Raw genomic sequence first — 16,760 nt, 5'->3', positions numbered from 1 at the left:
ACAGGAAACCAATGTGGGAGCACACTGGTGCTTGTGAGTGTATAGTTTTTGTATTAATAATTTTGTAATTGTAAATAAATATCACCCCCTTCGGATGAAGTGAGTGTTGAAAACAATTTCTGTTGGGCTGTTTCTCTCCTGTTTCTCTCCAGTCATTGATTAAATGGAACTTTATATAATGAGAACTATTTTGGCACACATTGACTGTATCATTTGTTGATTGATTAAATCAGTGCAAGAAGTTGGAAACTTGCGAAAATTACAAAATTGTGAATTAAATGAGTTCCTTGTGAACAATCGTGCTGATGCTAATTGATTACCCTGTAGGCCAGTCCATTCTTTTCATCCCACTGAGTGAAAATCACTTCCCTCCCTCTCACATCCATGGCACAGTAGTGGATGTGCTTACCCTTAAAAGAAATTATAATTCAGAACGGATTTAGAGTAGAACATGGGTGAGAGATGTTTTCCTTTCAATAGCAGTGATCCAGTGTCTGCAGTTGTTTATATAACTCCTTCGACGCTCATGACGAGCTCAGCTCGTCATGGAGTTTCCATTGACTTCAATGGAAATTGCATTGAAGTCCAAGTTCATGCTTAGCATCGAAGTGGTTAAACACAAGCCCAAATGTGGGGATCCGGCAGTATCTCTAGGAGCCGCGGAACGCTCTACAGAGAATATTTCAAGGGAGAGTCATGTCCAACGTGACATATCACATGTCAACTTTATTTCTGTTGTACCATACCTCAGATTTACCCTCTTCTTAACCCCTCTGTTGTGACTCTGATGTGTGCAGATACACAGTAGTGGAGGAAGTTTTTGGTGTCCGAGGGGGCGAAATTTGCCCCAGTAGGGTACTAGTTTAGATAATTCTTCATAGTTTGAGAAATTAATGTGATCAAATGGCATGTCAAAAGTGCACTATCAGTCAAATATTATTACATTGCAAAAGTCATGTTTTATTATTCAATGCAGTGTAACTGGTGCGACAAAACAATGTTATTTGCCTTACACTTAATGCTATTACCCTTGTTGAGGAAGAGCAGGACATCATGACTTCACTTAATGAGATTCTTGCCGCTCTTCACACTCAACAAAGGAGGCAGAGTATTACCTCATGTGACAAGGTTGATAAAATTATGTGTACATATACTAGGAGTCAAGAGGGAAGTCCAGGACTAGGTCGCCCTCCACTCGGTCAATCAACAATCACAAAAAGACCTAGGGCCCGATGTAGGTCGGTCGGTAACGGCCGAAAATCTGTATTTTCGGCCGTTACCGACCGGTATTCAGTAAATGGTATGTAGGGCCACATATTTTACAGAATCGGTAAATTTACCGATCGGTAAATTTACCGATTCTGTAAAATACCGAATCGGAATTTATACCTAATCGGTAATTTTGATATGTAGGTGGGACTCTTCTGAGTCCCACAACCCTTACCGAATCTGTATTTTACCATCAAATATATTTGATGGTAAAATACCGATTCCGGTGTGCATGCACACATGCACAGCCTAAGCCTGTGAGCAGAGTGCGAATCGATAGGTAGTATTCGCATCTCTCCTTTTTATGTATATGTGTTTACTGTTTGCAACAAGAGAATACGAGTAAAAGGTTTCTGTATCTTGTGTGCACAGTAGTTTTTTTGTTATATGTTGAACGTTGTTAGTCCTTGTCACATATAAGTTTTGCGTACACTGCACCATTCACTGTCTCTTTTCCTTTGGGTTTCGGACACGTTTACGTTAAGCTAGGTGGCACCGATGATGAGAACAGGGCCATCCTGGTGAGTACCAACCAGGGGTCCCATTGGTGGTGCGCCCGTGAGGTGTCATCTAGCTATTCACATTTTTTCAAATGTTGTCCTTCTAGTGAATGTATGTCCTGTGCTGTCCGGTTACATGTTGATCAGAGAATGGCTATCTTTTATCTTGGCAATAGACTGGAACATGGTAATAATCTCTAGAATTAGAGGTGTGGCTGGAATGATCTTTTGACAATCCATAGATGTTCACAGGTCCATAAGATAAACTGCCTTAAGGACTAGGTCTTTTTGTGATTGTTGATAAAATTATGTCACAAGAAAGGCAAATTAGGTAGCATAATGCAGCACAATCTGAGCCAGTATTATTTTGTTATTTTGACAGTTTAACCATTATTAATAGTGTCTGGGGAAAGGTGCACCTCATTAGTTACACTTTTTCATCTGAATAAAGCAATCAACACTGAAAGGGGACCAGTTAACCTTTGCAAACTGCCTGCTACTGCACAAAACAACAAGTGGCACTTTTTATTTATCAATTTTTTTAACCATTTAAGCTATTAAACATTTTTTGTGAAATCTGCAACGTCGGCACCTGTAGTGAAATTATGTCGCAAATCCATAACCATGCAGAAATCATTGCAGCCGCAGAATGACATATTTCCAGTGGCCCTGTATCTTTGCTATCCATTAGTTGTTTAGCTTCTATTATTGCCCAAAAAGAGGTGGTAGGAAACGCATATTTCACAGGGACACCTGAAATAAGGGAAATGTTTTGCAGGTACTTGTGAAATAAGGGTTTTATCATTATAATGGCAGTCCCACTCCACTGTGAAGAGTTTGACCCTCACCCATTGAGTAATAAACATTTCATTCCACTCCCTGTTTATGCTAACTGCTCCAAAATAAGCATATAATGCAAAACACATAACGGGTAATGTGTTCAATGGTTCTATATTGCTATCTCAGATTGCATGTGACATTTACAAACTGTTGGCGTCATGGTTTTTTGTTTCACTGAAACCCCTAAAAGGCAATAAAGGACCAACATAAATGTTTCCCTGACATGTATACTTTATACTCTATTTGGTTATCCTATTCTTACTCTTGATATATTATTTTTTGGATATTATATAGTTCAAGTAAAGTACACCTTTCATACAATCTGAGGCCTGGTATCAGCCTGGCCTCCTTCCCTCACTCTCAAACTTTATAAATAATGACTGTCTCAAACCTCTGTGCTTAGCTTTCACCATTTCCTTCAGTTTAATCAGAATCCTCTTAATAAGATGTACACAAAGTTTCTGATTTCACCAGACTAGCCCACCTGTTACCTCAAGTAAGCCTCACACAGTAGGATGCCTGAGAGGTGGTCGGAGGCCAAGCACCTTTTTCCACCACTCTGCAAATGTGCCTCTCGGTGCACTGCTGGTGGGGCAATGAGGTGCCCTTGCCTTCTGAGGGCCTCAGGACTAAAGTGGACTTCATCCCCCAAGCAGTAGTCTGCCAGGTTTCCATGTTTGCAGTCCTTGCCAATTACAAATCTTTGTATCAAGTGACTGATCACCCCATGTAATAAGCTCAAGTAGCAAATAGAGGTGGGCCTGCCAGCACATTAACAGGGGAGTCAAGCCCAAAGTGACCCAAGTGTCTTGCTTGGCTCTAAGAGACCATGCACCAGCCAAGCCATGAAAAAGTTTAGCATGCATATGATGCAATAAACATAATGTAAAAATATGACACAGTCTGTTCAAAATTCAATAAGGGGTGCTTCTTTAAGCTGCACGAGCATTTCTTAGTACATCAGATTATATCACTGCATAGACAGATATTTATCAAAAGTGATAGCTTGCAAACTTTAATGTCTCAACTCCATAATCACAATGCCATTAGTGAACTAAGAGGTAACTCAATAGTTATGTAAACCCTAAATATGGCTTAGATTCCTATTATAGAAAGAGCAACATCATTATAGTCTATTAAATCAAACATAAGAGGGGGTTCTACAGGCACATCCTGGGCTCAGGTATTCAAAAGTACTCTGATATGTGATATGAAAGAAAAAGGAGACTTTGTGAAATACACTGTTTGCCTAGGATCAGGCAGTTTGGACAAGCAGGGAAGCTGGTATTGATTCCAGGTTATATAGTTTCACTTTTTGAAATTCAGCCACCAGATGTAAGTCTCTGTGTGTCTCTCTCTCTCCCATGTTTTTCATCAAAAGCAATATTTTTTCTTTTATACTTGCTGCACATCGAGAAACAGAGACATAGGCGTCTCCCTGACCTAACCACTAGCCCAGGAATGCTTGTATTTGGGAGGTGTTACACCCTAAACCTCCCCCACTCCCCAAGAAAATGCCCCTGTCCACTCCTTCTGCAATGGCGGTGCAGCTACACAACCAGGCCCTGCACTACAGAGAGATGCACACCAAAGGAGAACTTAAACGGTTTTCCAGAGAGAGGCAGCATGTGATATGGCGAAAGCAAAATGACTTGCCATGTATTTACATTTTAATTGCAGCAATTCATTTACAAAATTTAAGTCATTTTATTCATGCATCTGCTTTCTTTTGCAAATAAATGCATTGCGTTCAATGCATATTTTAAAACCAAATGCATACTGGGCATCATGCTGTGGGTGGTCTCGGAAGAATAAAGCAAGCCGTAGAGGGCCATTCCTTTTTTTGATTCCCCGCTGCAAGATATCCTACTGCAGATACGCGGTACTTGAACATCTGCCAGTTAGCAATGTAGCAGTGCGGTCAGGCCTGTACCTAGCAAACTTGGAATTTGTGGAATCTGTACACTGCTCTTTTTTCTTTGTTGACCATCCTATTCATGAAGAGGATGGGTGTGTCTCTGTGTTGATCCAATGGTTTATCAGGCCCACTGGAGTCTTGCAAGGATGTTAAAAATATATGATGGGAACAGAACCCTGTCAGAGAAAATAACTAGGCCCATCATTTCGCCAAAAGGTGTCTATGATCAAAAGGGAGATAGGACTGAACTTTGGCACACTGGGGAAAGTGCTAAGATGGTGAATAAAGGGCAATATAAAAAGTTTACCTTGGTGCCATGAACTTTGGATTGTTCTCAAGTGCGGCGGCTGCTGCAGCTGAACCGTGTCTTTCCCACCAAAGAAGGAAAGAGATATTTCCCTTTATGCGGGAAGCAGAAGGAAGGAGAGGATGGTTCCAGGTTGCAGATCTGAACTGAGGATGTCTGCTGGTTAACTTTTTTATATCATGGCAGGGTTGGAATTGATGTCAAAGAACATGGAGTGTGGTAGTAAGGGTAAAAGGAGTGTCCCAAAGCTTAGGAGAAGTATAGACCCCTTTATCGGATATGACCTGTCAATCCCAGGCAACCTTTATATGACATAGGGCCAAAGGGAAAGATTAATGATATCTAATCATTTTCACGGTAACAGCCAACCCTTCGTTTTAGCATGGCTATATAACAGATGTTGAGGGCTCCAAGAATACAGGAGTCCTTCTACGTCCATTTACATTCTTTACGTACAAATCATGTTATCTGGTCAATATTAATGATATCTAATCACTGCAATGGTACAGTCAACCTATCATTTTAGCATCGCTACATTACAACTGTTGAAGGCTCCAAGAATACGGAGTCCGTCTACGTCCATTAGCAGAGAACTTACTCTTTGACGAAGAGAAGCAATGTGGATTGTGACATTACATGCACATACCTACCTGCTGTGGCCCACTTACCTCGAGAATTTGATTGCATACTGCTATCAAGTCACTACAGCTGGTGTGGTCCCTTGGACACAGCCAATGCATTATCCCTAAGTCTAGGTTAAGCAGGCGAAGGGATTGTGATGATTTGCAGCACAGCGGTCCGAAGTGGAAAAAAAGTGGTAAATAGCACAATAGCAGTTTTACAGTTGGCATTTCCGACGGAACTCCTACCTTGCAGAAATTAAAATCAACCTTGGCACAGTCGATTCCGGCTCAGGTAAAACCGACGCCAATTGAAAAAAATGGACACATCTGCATTCATGTAAATATGGAGCAAATGAAGCACCGCCGTTGCATGAAAAAAGTGACACAATGGCGGCGCAACGGTCTTGTAAATAAAGCCCATATTAGCCAGGCACTGATGTTGGAAGAACTGTCACCTGATTGGACCGAGATGAACCAATTACTGAGAATGCTAACACACATAGCATTTAGGGACAGATTAATGGATAAAACCATTAACCCATTTTTTATTGTGACTAAGAGTGCCTGTTATATGTTATTCTCGTGTGTATTTGGATAGTATGTGCTGTTTCGAGAATGCTGTGTGATCTTGTTTGAAGCACATTGTTTCATATTGTATGCTGTTGGAAGGGAAATGTTTGGAGAATACGTGAATAGAGCTTTTTAAATTAAATGCAATCTTCTCTTTCTTTTGCAAGACCATTGGAGAAGGCAACTTATCGTCTCGGCAAATCTGCAGAAATGCGCTCTTGCTTCTCGTTTTAGTCCAGGCTGACAGCCAGGTTTTTTTATTTATATCTCTTTCTCTTCCCAGCAAGATTTGGTTGAATACCCTTATGTATGTTCTAGCCTGTGACTTGGAATTCATAACTTAGTCTGTGTAGTGGGCATGTGAGACCCCTGTGATCCATTTTTTGTGTGCTTGTTTTGTATGATTTATTGTAAAAATATTGGGGATGGGATGATGATTTTGAAAGTGTGTATTGACAGAAAATAGAATTTACACAGGAAAGTGGAATGAGAGTGGTATCCAAGTGTGACTGTTAAATAACTGGTGGTGAGGAAGGTTGTTAAAGGTCAAGAAAAAAATTGAGAGACTTTTAATTTGTTGCTCTAAATTCTAAACATATTTTTTTTTTAATCTAAATCGAGAATTACTTTGAGATGGCAGCACAAATCACTGGCAGAGCTGGTTTCTGTAATAAATAAGCGTGTGGGCGGTTTAGGGAAAAAGCAGACAGGAAGAAAACTGCCGACCCTGCAGATACAGACCTGAAAATGAGCAAGTGGAAGAGGGCAGGAATGGAAGTTGGTAGGTTCACACTACCTGAGGATTACTCTTGCTGTGAAATGTGAGCAGTCGTGTCACTGGAAATAGGTCTCCACAAACACACCACAGATGCCCAACATCCCAGGTCGTCAGTCTTTCAGAGATCCTTTAGTTATGACTGCTTAATAGTTTAATCTGTCGTTCTGCTCTCAAGGTTTCTGACTTCCCTGCACGTCTGTGGGCAGAGACTGCATTTTAAGCCTTCGGATCCCCCATTCAGTTTCAGATCCTCTTTCTATATCCATAGATCTTATATCAGACCTGCTCACTTCCTTCTTGAGATCCTCCTGTCTTGCCAAACTACTGGGAAGGAAATTGCAATGTAAGCTGAATTGCACAGTGTATTTTACAATCGATCGGCTTTACCTGGAGATGCCCAAAGATAATGATGTCGAACGAGACACTTCCCTGTGACTCTTTTCCTGACATTCTCTGCAATATGTTCCTTTAGAAGATTGCTTCACTCTCTGAAAGCATGTTTCCCCTCTGCAGTAGTCCCTGCTTGCTGGCTTGTCACTGACCCTGCCATGATTCCATTGAACCTCAAGAAAATACTTCTGTGAGTTCCTCAATGCCCCTATTGTCTGAAGCCTATTAGTGAAATCCTGTTAGCTCAAAAGATGCCTTAATTTCTACTTCTAGCTCCTGCAACTCCTCTGCTTACTCATTAAGAAACCTGCAGGCACATGCATCAAACAAAAATCCACTCGCAAAATTTGCGATTCGCAAAATAAGCCCTTTTGCGATCGCAATATAGCCCAATACAATGCATGAACACAAAATGTGCAAAAATACAAGAAATCGCAAAAATAAGGAATCACAAATAATTCTGAGACATACTTTGCTATTCCTTATTAGCTAATAAAATGTTTGCGAATCCCAAAGAGAAATTTGCAATTAAAGAATCGCAATGAAATGCATAAAAAATCGCTAATAGCTTTTCCATGGAAATTCACATTTTTGCAAGTGCAATTTAAGAAGGATAACAACCAGGTGGTAATCATGAGTGAAAATACCAGACAGCTGAAATTCAACAGAAAGCTATTTAAACACACCCAGAATGCCTCTGAACATTTCACAATGGCTGCGCTCCAGGTAGCCGCACACAGAAGGAGGAGAATACAGGAGCGTATCTTCAAAGTCCGCATTACACTGCTAGGACAAACAGATGAGGAAATATCCGAGAAGTAAAGGCTGAATGGTGCCATGATCCTTGAATTAATAGCAGAATTGGATCCCATTTTGCGGAGTCAGATTTCTAGGACCAATGCAATACCCACCTATGTGCAGGTCCTATGTTGCCTGCACCTACTTGCGTCAGGCAGTTTTCAGGGGGTAGTAGCTGTAGCTGGCCGGGTGTCACAAAGCGCACTTTCACGTATTTTCAAATCATTCTTTAATGCCATGATGTCAAGGATCAACTACCACATCAGCTTCCCCACAACCGCACATGAACTGAATAAGACCAAACAGGAATTCTACCAGCCAGCCCACTTCCCACAAGTATTAGGTTGCATTGATTGTACCCATGTAGCAATATGTTCACCAGCAATTAATGAATACATATTGAGGAATCGTAAATGCTTTCATTCGCTAAACATACAGGTAGTTTGCAATGCGAAATATAAAATGAATGACATTGTGGCTCAATACCCAGCAAGCACCCATGATTCCTACATATTTCGCCAGAGTGGCATACACACTCATTTGCTCAGGGGTGAATTCAGAGAGGGACATCTGCTTGGTAAACATGTGTTATGACTTCTCACAGACATTGTATGTATGCCAATGCATTACCGTCACTGACACTTTGCTTATTCCCTGTAGGTAACAGCGAATACGCCGTGCGTAACTACATCATGACGCCATACCTCAATCCAACAACCCTCAATGAGCAGAGGTACAATGCTGCGCCATCTCCACCCGGAACATCATTGAGCACACCTTTGGGCTGTTAAAGAGCCACTTCAGATGCCTATACAAGACAGGAGGAGCATTACAGTACAAACCCAAACAATGCTGCAGGATTATGGCCGCATGTGCCATGTTACACAACATTGCCACAAGGGGAGGCATTCCCATTGAGGTGTCTGACAGCGAGTCAGACGACGACAACCAGGAAGGGGCACAACAACATGCAGCACATGGGGCAAGCGCAGCAGAAGGACGCAGGAGACGTACAGAAATCACAATTACATCTGATGTGAGTAATGACGAGACAATACACAGCCTTTTTGAATTAACTATATTTTTCACAAATTAAATATCTTCTAGTGTTGCGGCACACATATCAGGTGCACAGTAGCACATGGATAGCATTACTACCAAATTATACAAAGACATACACATTAGACTTGATAGTCAGTCACCAGTATTGTCTTTGGCAATGGTTACCTCACCATTGTTGAATGTCTCTGGACATGCCAGTCTATCTCCTCCTCCCACATACACCCAGACGCCTTTCACCTGCTTCTTCTTCATCCCTCCAATTGGAGATTGTTAGACCTGGCATCGTTGGCGTGAGTCTCCCTTCCATTTTGACGGATTGACTCCTCTGTTTTGATATGTTTTTGCTGGATTTATGCTTTGGGCACTGTGCCACTGCTAATCACTGGTTAGTGCAAGTGCTCCCTATGTTAAATGTATGTACTAATTGGTTATACCATGATTGGGTTATTTGATTTATCTGTCAACCCCTAGTACAGTGCACCATGTGTACCCAGGGCTTGTAAATCAAATGCTGCTGGTGGGCTTTCAGCACTGGCTGTGCCACCCACAGAAGCAGCTTGTAAAGTGTGTCTCAGGCCTGCCATTGCAAGGCCTGTGTGCAGTCTAGCACTGCCATGTCGACATGGCCAAGTGCACCCACTTTCCAGACCCTAAACCTTCCCTTTGCTTCATATTAGATACCCCTATGGTAGGCCCAAGGGCAAGGTGCATTGTAAGTAGAAGGTAGGACATGCTCTGATGTGTGTAGCATGTTCTAATAGTGAATTACAGCCATTTTCGTTTTTCACTATTGAAGGCTACCTGTTCTCATAGGCCAGAATGGGCAGTTAGATTATTACATTCTTATAATCCTGGCTCAGGAAACATGGTAGAAATTCAAATTTAGTATGCCTAAACTAAAATACATCTTTTAGTAAAGTTGGTTTTATTATTCCGTGTTTGAAAATACCACTTTTAGAAAGTAGGTATTTTCTTGCCTAAATATCCAGGCCTGCCTCTGCTGGGTTGTGTATTCCTTGTCTGGGTTTGTCAGTGACAGGGCAGGGGGATTCCAGGAGACAGGCTGGGGCAGCCCGGTGGTGAATAGAGAGATCAGCATCTAGATGGGAGGGAGGAGTTGCATCTGGGACCTGAATAGGGCTGGGCCTTCCCTCTACAATGCTGGCTCCACCTCCTGTGGCTTGTCTGATGTCTCCGCCCTGCACTGTGAAAGGAGAGAGGAATCATGTCAACAGAGTGCTCCAGAGCTGTATCTTCCCTCCCCTGTGCTGGCTCCACCTCCTGTGGGGCGTCTGATGTCTCTGCCCGGCACAGTGAAAGGAAGAAGAGAGTCATGTAAACAAAGCGCTCAGGAACTGGTTTGGACTAGGCAGAGGCCTCTCTGCCTTCAGAGAACAAAGGATTTTGGGGTATAAATATTGGGACCCTGATCCCAAGAAATTAGATCACTTCTGGAAAAGAAACCTTTCTGCCAAGGAGAAGAACCAAGGAAGGTTGCAGGAGTTTAGACTGCCCCTCTGTCAGTGTGCTGTTTGCTGGGTTGGCCTGCAGTGGTTGCTTCATTGCCAAGGGAAAGGAGAAGGAACTTTGTAAGAACTTTCATCTACAGAATATTCTACAAGGGCTTGAACTATGCTTGCCTCCTGCTGACGTCTCAGGGACAATAGACTTCACCTCCAGCTCCCTCCTGAATTTCCTTGCTGGGAATTCTGACTCCAGACACTTGCGTGCCGCTAGGAGCTGGAAGCGCGACGCATCGAGAAGAAGCGTGTTGCAGCTGCAGCTGAAATCGTCGCAACGCTGGAGAAGCGAGCCTTCACCGCATCTCACTGGAAGCGTTTGTTCATCGAAGCTGTCGCATTACCTGAGAAGCATGACGCCATCGAGAGAGTCGCCATCGCATCCCCGGAGAAGCGTGTCGCAGGGCCTGTCGCGGCTCCAAAGTACAGAGTCGTCGCAAGGCTGCCAGGGCGTCATCGCATCGCCGCATCAAGGGTGCCATCTTTCGCATTGCAATCGGATCGGCGCATCGCATCAAGGCGCCATCTTGCGCACTGCAATGGGCCCGCAGGTCGAGAATCTACGCATCACGTCCGAACTGGTAAGAAACACGACACATCCCCTACTCTGCGCAAGCATTGAGGCCCGACGCATCATCTCCCCCCCTTTTGCGAGCCTTTTGTTTACTTTGCGTTACGCATCCAGGTACTGTTGAGAACTTTGTCACATTTACCATCAACTTGAATCATCTTTTAAGTAATCTTAAGTGTAGTATTGTGGATTTTTGTCGTTTGTGGTCTTATGTTTAAGTCTATGTAAAGAATACTTATTTTTATAAAACCTGTGTTGTGTCCATCTGTAGTGTTTTCACTGTATTACTGTGTATATTCACAAATGCTTAACACACTGCCTCTGAGATAAGCCTGTCTGCTCGTGCCAAGCTACCAAGGGGGTGAGCCGGGGTTATTAAGGAGTGTAATCCCCTTATCCTGACTTAGAAGTAAGGGTCCCTATTTGGACAAAGGTGAATACCATTGCCAACTAGAGACCCACAGATCTAGCAGATATGGAGGGTGTTGAGCTGCGAGTATTGTGCCTCCTGATAGTGTTGACAGGTAGTGACAGACTACTGAGACCTGAGGCCTCCTCACTCCCCTCTTCCCAGTCACATTGTCAGCCCCAACTGTGGCAGCATGCATTTGTTCAACCGCATTTGTCACCTGGCCCAGTGCCTTGGCCACATCCCCACTACAATGGGAAATCTCAATCTGCATGTTGACGGACCGATGGGCCAGCAGTGCAGTGTTAGTGCTCATGCAATTGTTTGCCCGTGTATAGCCGTACTAGCACTGCATCAACTGGCGATAGTGTCTCATCTGTGTCATTTGTCCCGCCTTCATCACCGCAATCAGCTCCTGCGTCTGCATGTTGCCCTCAAGCACAGCTATAGTGAGTTCCCTCACGCAATCAGTCAGTCCAGCAATGTTACCTGCCATTTTGCAAATTTTTGCCTGCAATAACCACATATTTTTTTCCTGCAGGCGCTGCACACGGAGCATCTGGGCCTCCAGACCACCCCAGACATCAGTACATTCTTCCTCCCGCAGTGCGACGAGGGTCATTGTAATGCGCTTCTGGCTTTGGGGTGTGGCATTCCGCGCCTGTGCTTGTGGTGTCGGCGTGGGTGTGCTTTGAGCCTGGCTTGTCTCTTTCGTTCTTTGGGACTCATCCTCAGTCTCCATGGTCTGCAGTGGTGCAACTGTAGCCCTGCATGTGGTGGGAGCACGGGATGTTGTCTGTGGGACCACAGGTGTGTGTACTTCATCCATAGCCGTAGTATCCTGGGTGTCCATGCAATCACTGTCCTCAGCCTCTCCTTTTTCTGCATCTGTGATGTTAAACAGTGCAAATCTTAATTATTTCTGTTTGTGATGTCATGTCACAATTAGCATCATTTTGCTCTGAATAAATGAATGACTATCACACATTATTCACGTGTTCTGACTTCTAATTGTGTCTGCCTACGAACCTGCCTGTGTCTCCCATAATGCACTTGGTTGTGTCTGGAAAACCTGGAATGGATTTCCTTTCTATACACTTGTCCTGAACTGGGGGGATGTGCTAATTTAATTATGTCTCTTGTAATGGTCACTTGCATGCATCTTACCTTGAGATGTGTTGGCCGCTCCAGATGTGTCCAGCTGCGTCAATCCCATCACAGCTTCAGGCTGGAGGATGGACTCCACCAGGGCCTCCATGGTCGTGTTCTCAGGCTCTGTTGGTGGTCCCCCTCTGGTCCTCTTGGCTTTCTTTAGCCTTTCAGCAAACCTTTCTTTTGCCCGGCTGCGTAGGTCGAACCATCACTTCTTCAGTTCATCAATTGAGCAGTGTGTGACCCCCACAGCATTCACTTTACCCTGGATTCTGAGCCAGATTTTTCTTTTTGTGCCTCTGGGACTTTCAGTGAAAGTTTTCAAAACAGCTTGTCATGGCTTATTACCACATCCTCAATGAGTATCTCAATTTCCTTTTCACAGAATTTTAGTTTTCGTTTTCTCCCTGAGGTACTCTCCCTGATGTTGTTTGATCTATTTTTGCCAAGGGACAGGTCTGCAAACAGAGTTTTTGGAAGTACTGTCCTGCTCCTGCACTCGGCTTCCTCCTCTCACAGCAAAAGAGCACTGAAGGAAGCATGGGCTGGCTGTCTTCCTTGTTGTGATGTCATCACCATGCATCAAAATGCGACCACGCAAATTGCGAAATCGCTATTAGCGATTTCTCTATTTGCGAACACGCAAATAGGTTTTCTTTAATAGCAAGTTTTAATGTGCTATTGCAATTAGTGATTGTGTTTTTTAGCGAATCACAGTTTATTCGCTAATATTTTCATGCATAGTAAATAGCAATTCTTTATTTGCGATTCTTTAAAAATCGCAAAAAAATAATCGCTATTTTGTACCTTGATGCATGTGTCTGCTGGAGTGTTTTCCCACACACCATACATGGATGACGTGTAGTACCTTAGACCAAAGAACAACATGATTCCAATAGTTAAGAAAGGACACAAAGCATTAAAGAGCAAACTTCAGTTCTGCATTTGTGTGTGTGATATCCATGTCATGACCACTGGTGGCGAAGGACGCCTGTTGTACCCAAGCCATACTCGCATTTGCAATCCAACCACTGCACTGCAAATGCTTACTCCTCTAAGTAAACTGGTTATTTTGCATAATGACTATTAGGATGCGGTGATTTGATTACACGTTTACAGGACGGATGTATGACGTTACCACCCATACTTTTACAACACATTTTTCACAACGCAACATCCATTACAACGCATTCCATTACAACGCAAGCCATTACAACGAATTTTTAAAAACTACCTTTGCAACGCATTACATTACAACGCATACTACCTTTACAATGCATACCATTACAACGCATAACATTACATTGCATGTATGGTAAGTATTGGATAGTGTAGGGGTAAAAATTACTATTCTAACTCCAGGGGGGTGCAACAGTAGGGTAAGTGTTGGATAGTGTAGGGGTAAAAATTACTATTCTAACTCCAGGGGGGTGCAAAAGTAGGGTAAGTGTTGGATAGTGTAGGGGGTAAAAATTACTATTCTAACTCCAGGGGGTGCAACAGTAGGCTAAGTGTTGGAAAGTGTAAGGGTACTATGCGTTGTAATGTTATGCGTTGTAATGGTATGCGTTGTAATGACATGCGTTGTAGTGGTATGCGTTGTAGTGTCATGCGTTGTAATGGTTGCGTTGTAATGGCATGCGATGTAATGGATGTTGCGTTGCAAAGGTTGTTTCCCTCACAGGACCTACAAGAAAGAACATCCTGAACATTTGCCTTGTTTAAGGAATCGGAGGAAGCTTTTCTTTCAGTGGGACTGACAGACTACTTGAAATATTTCAGTATGGTTTGGCATGAAATAAATGAGCAGTTTGGTTCAAGCACATGAGGACAATGTGCCAAATGCCAATTAATGTTATGAATTAGATGGGTCCTGCTCCAGCAGGGCTACCCTCATCCTTAGTAACAATAGCTGCAAACAATTATTTTCAAACTATGACTATGGCTAGTGGCGACTTTTCAAAGTGGTGGGATGAGTTTGACTTAATGAGCCAGACTTAGATTAACGTGGTTCCGGGGTGTCTCCCCCAAATACGATTTCAGAAAAAATAGGGGAAAATAAAACCTCTTCCAGCAAATTTAGATAACATTTTTTGTTGAGAAACCAAGAGGATTCATAAAGCGATTCGGAAGGTATAGTCTTGAAATATTTAAAACCCTGAGAGCACCCAATATCTTACTGCATTAATAATTTTCAACAGTTACTGCAGTGTGCACATTGTACAGTTCCACAAGTAAAGGTAATATTCATTTACGCAATATCAATGCATAGCTTTAAAGTTGCTCTTGTAAGGGAAATGTTATGAAAAATGTTTATTGCAGCTACACATTTCAATAAAGTCAAACAAAGCTCAAGTTGCACTAACCCTGGCCTGACCTATCCTCCTTTGTGCCAACATGTGAACAATTTGTCGACCACGCCTGGACCTTACAGTTATGTTAGGATGTCCTGAGAATCATGCTGGTACTCTGTGTACTTCTGAACAGTCAGTCATGAAAGTCTCTGTTCTTCCATTTTTGCCACCTCCAGTGTAGCTCAGGGAGATTCTGTTGAGAATGCTGTGCTACATTTGGCATCCAGTACAATATCCAGGCAGGTGAATGCAGCTCTTCTCTTTTCTACAGCTTGGATAGCTGAACTAGAGCCCCGCCCACTCAAGGAGGGATTATTCCAGCATTGGCTTGACATGAGCAGACCAAAGCAACACTAGCCCATCTGTATATCTGCAGGCAGCAGTATCTGTAAAGCCTCCACAACAGACTCAATACACAAAGTTTGGTTAGGGAAGATGCCTTTCAGTCCAGCCTGCTGCACTGGAATGGAGGATTCCAGGGTTGGTTCCACTTATCATTGTATCCATGTATGCCCCTGACTCAAAGAGGGGAAACAAAGAAGGCTTGGGTCTATACACTATCTGGCCTAGACCACTCAAACTGAGACAACAAAAAACAATTGGCCAGGTAGGTTGTTTTGCGACAAAGTCTAGTACCACTTACCAAATTAATCTAAGTGGACACACCTGTGATTTAGTATTTTTACTTATTTTTTCATTTTTTAGCAGTTCATTCATATATGGCTGAAGAAAGGTACAATCAAATAGCAAAAAGTTCACATAAATTTTACACTTTTCAAACATAAAATGTACAATCACCGTGAGTGAGACATATTTACAAATATACAATTGATACACACAAGAACAGTAAAAAACGAGAAATGCCTATTCTCATTGAATTGGACTTGGTGGTTTGTAGACCACTCGTGTGCATCAGCGCGGCTGACAAGCGCTTTTTATTTCTTTTTATTTCTTTCAGCTGACTCTGAGCTGTAGCTCTTTTGGCTTTTTAATATTTTGGAGCTCTGAAGCTGAATACTAGCTTCAGCGCTCGTGTCTTAATCCCTGCACTGCTGTTTGCGCTAAGGCTGACAGCGCTTGCATTTATGTTGTGATGCTCATTTCTTAACTGCTACTTACCCGCTCCTGACCCCGGTCCGCCCCGGCTGTGTGCCGTTTGCTGCGGAGGGTCCCTGCAAGAGCGCCACTTCCGCTTCGCGGCACTTCCGCCCTGCCTCCAGACCGCGCAGGTGAGCGGTCTAGTGTCTGCTGAGCGAGGGTTCATAACGTGCCTTGCCGGCCCCGCTGGCTGACTTGGTGGTTTGTAGACCACTCGTGTGCATCAGCGCGGCTGACAAGCGCTTTTTATTTCTTTTTATTTCTTTCAGCTGACTCTGAGCTGTAGCTCTTTTGGCTTTTTAATATTTTGGAGCTCTGAAGCTGAATACTAGCTTCAGCGCTCGTGTCTTAATCCCTGCACTGCTGTTTGCGCTAAGGCTGACAGCGCTTGCATTTATGTTGTGATGCTCATTTCTTAACTGCTACTTACCCGCTCCTGACCCCGGTCCGCCCCGGCTGTGTGCCGTTTGCTGCGGAGGGTCCCTGCAAGAGCGCCACTTCCGCTTCGCGGCACTTCCGCCCTGCCTCCAGACCGCGCAGGTGAGCGGTCTAGTGTCTGCTGAGCGAGGGTTCATAACGTGCCTTGCCGGCCCCGCTGGCT

At 43.4% G+C, this 16,760-nt stretch overlaps 1 pseudogene; it reads right to left on the bottom strand.

Moving 5' to 3' along the window:
• Window positions 1-12,813, bottom strand: part of LOC144762835 (uncharacterized) — a 45,578-nt pseudogene extending 32,765 nt beyond the window's left edge.
• Between the last annotated feature and the right edge of the window lie 3,947 nt (window positions 12,814-16,760).

This window comes from Lissotriton helveticus, chromosome 6 (genome assembly GCF_964261635.1).
Source record: "Lissotriton helveticus chromosome 6, aLisHel1.1, whole genome shotgun sequence".
NCBI classification, from domain to species: Eukaryota; Metazoa; Chordata; class Amphibia; order Caudata; family Salamandridae; genus Lissotriton; species Lissotriton helveticus.
Note: the sequence above shows the minus strand (reverse complement) of the source record. Positions and strands in the feature narration are given on the sequence as shown.